Raw genomic sequence first — 6,271 nt, 5'->3', positions numbered from 1 at the left:
CATCCTGTGTAAGATGGAACTGCAGATGCTGGTTTAAACTGAAGATAGGCACAAAAAACATGTTGAAAAATATGCCGCGACTTAGCTGAGGCCTTGAGTGCACGGGGGCTACTCTCGAGCATGAAGGAGAGTTATAAAGACCTCCTAGGACCTTGTGTCGACCATGCTGCGAATATGAGCCGAAGGCAAACTCTTCTAAACTTGCCAATTAGGTTGCAGCAGCGGGACAGCCCCTTAACTCAGGAGGACAGGCAGCAGCTCTGGAGAGAAGGAATGGATGACGTTTCGGGTGGAGATCCTTCTTCAAACATCATCCTGGATGCTTTCGCCTCTGAAATAATTTCAAGGGGGGAAGGGTTATTTGTACCCAGGGAAATTGTTCAGCAGTGACCACTAGGGGGCGGCACTGCATTGAAGGTGCCTCTTCCTACAGGATGTCTGTTTTTTCTATATTTTTTTACATTTTAGTTTGTCTAAATAGTTTGTTTGGGAGATTTCTTTAGATTTTTATGTGGGGGAGGGGGAAGGGGTAAGGGGGAAACCGCTTCCTAGTCGCTTCCTGGCGACTGAATTATCAAGGCCTCTTAAGGAGGTTTAACCCTGAATTAAGTATTCACATTTCTACATCCTGATTTAGACTCCATGAACTGGATATTAACAGGGACAGCTTATGTAGGCCAAGAGAGAGAGCAGAGTTTTGAATGGGAAGCACACAAATTGAAGAACTGTAAAACAAGATGCATCTACTGGTCCCATAAGTTTGCAGACTGATCACAATCCCAAGAGTATTTGTTTAGTTTCAGTTAGAGACACAGCACAGAAACAGTCCCTTCAGCCCCCTGAGTCTTGTGCCGATCAGCAATCACCACACAATAATACTATCCTACACACTTGGGACAATTTACAGAAGCCAATTAACCTACAAACCTGTACGTCTTTGGAGTGTGGGAGGAAACCGGAGCACCCAGAGAAAACCCACATGGTCACGGGGAGAACGTACAAACTCTACAGACAGCACCCGTAGTCAGGATGAAACCCGGATCTCTGCCACTTTATTGCTGCTTTAGGGTTTCGATCTAGGGAACATGGTGGAGGGAGCAGGTTACACAGAAAAGCTGGAGAAACTCAGCGGGTGCAGCAGCATCTATGGAGCGAAGGAAATAGGCAACGTTTTGGGCCGAAACCCTTCTTCAGACTGATCGGGGGTGGGGACAAGAAAGGGAAAAGGAGGAGTAGCCAGAAGGCTGGAGGGTGGGAGGAGACAGCAGGGGAGCTGAGGAAGGGGAGGAGACAGCAAGGACTAACAGAATTGGGAGAATTCGATGTTCATGCCCCCGGGGTGCAGACTCCCCAAACGGAATATGAGGTGCTGTTCCTCCAATTTCCGGTGCTGCTCGCTGTGGCCATGGAGGAGACCCAGGACAGAGAGGTCGGAGGCGGAGTGGGAGGGGGAGTTGAAGTGCTGAGCCACCGGGAGGTCAGCTTGGTTATTGCGGACCGAGCGGAGGTGTTCGGCGAAACGATCGCCCAACCTCCGCTTGGTCTCACCGATATAGATCTGCTGACATCTAGAGCAGCGGACGCAATAGATGAGGTTGGAAGAGATGCAGGTAAACCTCTGTTGCACCTGGAACGATTGCTTGGGTCCTTGAACGGAGTCGAGGGGGGAGGTAAAGGGACAAGCGTTGCATCTCTTGCGGTTGCAAGGGAAAGTGCCCGGGGAGGGGGTGGACCGAGAGGGAAGGGAAGAATTGACAAGGGAGTTATGGAGGGAGCTGTCTTTGCGGAAGGCAGATATGGGGGGAGATGGGAAGATGTGGCGAGTAGTGGGGTCACGTTGGAGGTGGCGAAACTGACGGAGGATTATTTTTTGTATGTGACGGCTGGTGGGGTGAAAGGTGAGGACTAGGGGGACTCGGCCCTTGTTGCGAGTGCGGGGATGGGGAGAGAGAGCAGTGTTGCGGGGTATGGAAGAGACCCTGGTGCGAGCCTCATTTATGGTGGAGGAGGGGAACCCCCGTTCCCTGAATAGTGAGGGCATTTCAGATGTCCTGGTGTGGAACGCCTCATCCGTGGAGCAGATGCGGCGTAGACGGAGGAATTGGGAGTAGGGGATGGAGTCCTTACAGGAAGCAGGGTGGGAAGAAGTGTAGTCCAGATAGCCATGGGAGTCAGTGGGTTTATAGTGTATGTCGGTTAGAAGTCTATCACCTGCAATGGAGATAGTGAGGTCAAGGAATGGTAGGGAAGTGTCGGAAATGGTCCAGGTGTATTTCAGTGCCGGGTGGAAATTAGTGGTGAAGTGGATGAAGTCAGTCAGTTGTGTGCGGGTGCAGGAGGTGGCACCAAAGCAGTCGTCGATGTAGCGGAGGTAGAGGTTGGGGATGGGGCCCTGGTATGTATTGAACAAGGATTGCTCGACGTAACCTACAAATAGGCAGGCATAGCTGGGGCCCATGCGTGTGCCCATAGCTACGCCTTGTATTTCGATTCTCCAGCATCTGCAGTTCCCTCTTAAACATGGTGGAGGGAGCAGGTTGGAGTACCTGTATATCCATGTTCCTTCTGCCAATTCTGTAAAGGTGCGTATCTTCTCTTTTAAGCAGTCCTCCCTTCTCTCTGCTCCATATTTCTCAAGGCATCGTAACCTCGCCATGTCCCACAAATCATTGGAACATCAGTTGAGCATTTTCAATGTGTCTAATTACCAATTGGCTCCCAGAATTAGATGGCTGCCTACTATCTGTCCCAGTGAAGCCTAGAAGAGGGCTGGTTGGACTCAAATTTCCAAAAATTTACCCTCAGATATGTTCAACCTATACATTTTGGCATGCTGAAATTTCTTGAATATAGTGTAGTTGAGGATTAGTTATGAACAAATAAATGAAGTTTACCAAAAAAGGTAGATCATGGCTAAATTTAAAACTTCCATATATTCTTGCTAACCCGCAGTATCCTTTCATCCCTCGTTTATCAAGAAGCAATCTTTCATCTGATTGATTGAAGAATACTGCTTAGCCTCTTCACATCTTCCCGGAACTCCCACCCAAAAAAAACAGTGCCATTCCTTTGCTGACAAGCATAGAACTAAACCAATCTGCTTAAACTTGCATTTGTGTTCAAGATACGAGACATTTCTGTTTCTGAAAATAAACAATTTTCCATTTTGAATAATGTATTTCAATCATCAAAAAAAAGAAACACATAACCTGCCGAGATAACAATACAATACAATGTTCACAGGATCTGATAATAGGAAACAAGATTTGGTGATTAAAATGTGTAATGCATGAAATATTTTTACTACTATAACCATATAACCATATAACAATTACAGCACGGAAACAGGCCATCTCGGCCCTACAAGTCCGTGCCGAACAAATTTTTTTCCCCTTAGTCCCACCTGCCTGCACTCATACCATAACCCTCCATTCCCTTCTCATCCATATGCCTATCCAATTTATTTTTAAATGATACCAATGAACCTGCCTCCACCACTTCCACTGGAAGCTCATTCCACACCGCTACCACTCTCTGTGTAAAGAAGTTCCCCCTCATGTTACCCCTAAACTTCTGTCCCTTAATTCTGAAGTCATGTCCTCTTGTTCTTCCCTATTCTCAAAGGGAAAAGCTTGTCCACATCAACTCGGTCTATCCCTCTCATCATTTTAAAGACCTCTATCAAGTCCACCCTTAACCTTCTGCGCTCCAGAGAATAAAGACCTAACTTATTCAACCTATCTCTGTAACTTAGTTGTTGAAACCCAGGCAACATTCTAGTAAATCTCCTCTGTACTCTCTCTATTTTGTTGACATCCTTCCTATAATTGGGCGACCAAAATTGTACACCATATTCCAGATTTGGTCTCACCAATGCCTTGTACAATTTTAACATTACATCCCAGCTTCTATACTAAATGCTCTGATTTATAATACCATACCAAAAGCTTTCTTTACCACCCTATCTATATGAGATTCCACCTTCAAGGAACTATGCACGATTATACCCAGATCCCTCTGTTCAACTGTATTCTTCAATTCCCTACCATTTACCATGTACGTCCTATTTTGATTTGTCCTGCCAAGGTGTAGCACCTCACATTTATCAGCATTGAACTCCATCTGCCATCTTTCAGCCCATTTTTCCAAATGGCCTAAATCACTCTGTAGACTTTGGAAATCCTCTTCATTATCCACAACACCCCCTATCTTGGTATCACCTGCATACTTACTAATCCAATTTACCACACCTTCATCCAGATCATTGATGTACATGACAAACAACAAAGGTCCCAACACAGATCCCTGAGGCACCCCACTAGTCACCTGCCTCCAACCCGATAAACAGCCATCCACCATTACCCTCTGGCTTCTCCCATTCAGCCACTGTTGAATCCATCTTGCTATTCCTGCATTTATACCCAACAGTTGAACCTTCTTAACCAACCTTCCATGAGGAACCTTGTCAAAGGCCTTACTAAAGTCCATATAGACAACATCCACTGCTTTATCCTCGTCAATTTCCCTAGTAACCTCTTAAAAATTTCAAGAAGATTAGTCAAACATGACCTTCCAGGCACAAATCCATGTTGACTGTTCCTAATCAGACCCTGTTTATCTAGATGCTTATATATATTATCTCTAAGTATATTTTCCATTAATTTGCCCACCACTGAAGTCAAACTAACAGGTCTATAATTGCTAGGTTTACTCTTAGAACCCTTTTTAAACAATGGAACAACATGCGCAGTACGCCAATCCTCGGGGACTATTCCCGTTACTAATGACATTTGAAATATTTCTGTCATAGCCCCGGCTATTTCTACACTAACTTCCCTCAATGTCCTAGGGAATATCCTGTCAGAACCTGGAGACTTATCCACTTTTATATTTTTCAAAAGTGTCAGTACTTCTTTTACTTTGAACTTCATAGTATCCATAGCTACTCTACTAGTTTCCCTTACCTCACATAATTCAATATCCTCCTCCTTGGTGAATACCGAACAAAAAAAATTGTTCAATATCTCCCCCATCTCTTTTGGCTCTGCAGATAACTGTCCACTCTGTCTCTCCAATGGACCAATTTTATCCCTCGTTATCCTTTTGCTATTAATATAGCTGTAGAAACCCTTTGGATTTACTTTCACTTTACTTGCCAAAGCAACCTCATATCTTCTTTTAGCTTTTCTAATTTCTTTCTTAAGATTCTTTTTACATTCCTTATACTCCTCAAGCACCTCATTTACTTCATGCTGCCTATAGTTATTGTAGATCCTCTTTTTCCGAACAAGATGTATAATTTCCCTTGAAAACCAGGGCTCTTTCCAATTTTTACTGTTTCCTTTCAACCGAACAGGAACATAAAGATTCTGTACTCTTAAAATTTCCCCTTTAAATGTCCTCCATTTCTCTTCTACATCTTTCCCATAAAACAAAATGTCCCAGTTCACTCCTTTTAAATCATCTCGCATCTCATCAAAGTTAGCCTTTCTCCAATCAAAAATCTCAACCCTAGGTCCAGTTCTGACCCTCTCCATAATTATATTGAAACTAATGGTATTGTGATCACTGGACCCGAAGTGCTCCCCAACTCATACCTCCGCCACCTGTCCCGTCTCATTTCCTAACAGGAGGTCCAACACTGCCCCCCCTCTAGTAGGTACCTCTATGTATTGCTGCAAAAAACTATCCTGCACACATTTTACAAACTCCAACCCATCCAGCCCATTTACAGAATGTGTTTCCAAGTCTATGTGTGGAAAGTTGAAATCTCCCACAATCACTACCTTGTGCTTACTACTAATATCTGCTATCTCCTTACATATTTGCTCTTCCAATTCTCGTTCCCCGTTTGGCGGTCTATAATACACCCCTATAAGTGTTGCTACACCTTTCCCACTTCTCAATTCCACCCAAATAGCCTCCTTAGATGAGCCCTCCAATCTATCCTGCCAAAGCACTGCTGCAATATCTTCCCTGACTAGCAATGCAACACCTCCACCTCTTGCCCCTCCAATTCTATCACACCTGAAGCAACAAAATCCTGGACTATGTTACAAAGAATGCAAAAAAATTATCATTGGAGCTCAATTTAAAAAAATACATATCATACTGATTACCTAGAAAATTACTTGACAAGCGTAGATTATATAACCTCTTATCCCGCAGGCTATAAGACTGATAAACGGACTTAGCCCCCTGCCAATGTATCGCGCACCAACCACCAACCTGGACACACTGCAGCAGCTGTCGATCGGAACGCCTGTTGCTG

Source organism: Leucoraja erinacea, chromosome 2, assembly GCF_028641065.1.
Source record: "Leucoraja erinacea ecotype New England chromosome 2, Leri_hhj_1, whole genome shotgun sequence".
NCBI classification, from domain to species: domain Eukaryota; kingdom Metazoa; phylum Chordata; class Chondrichthyes; order Rajiformes; family Rajidae; genus Leucoraja; species Leucoraja erinaceus.
The sequence above is the reverse complement of the archived record's forward strand: the minus strand, read 5'-3'. Positions refer to the sequence as shown.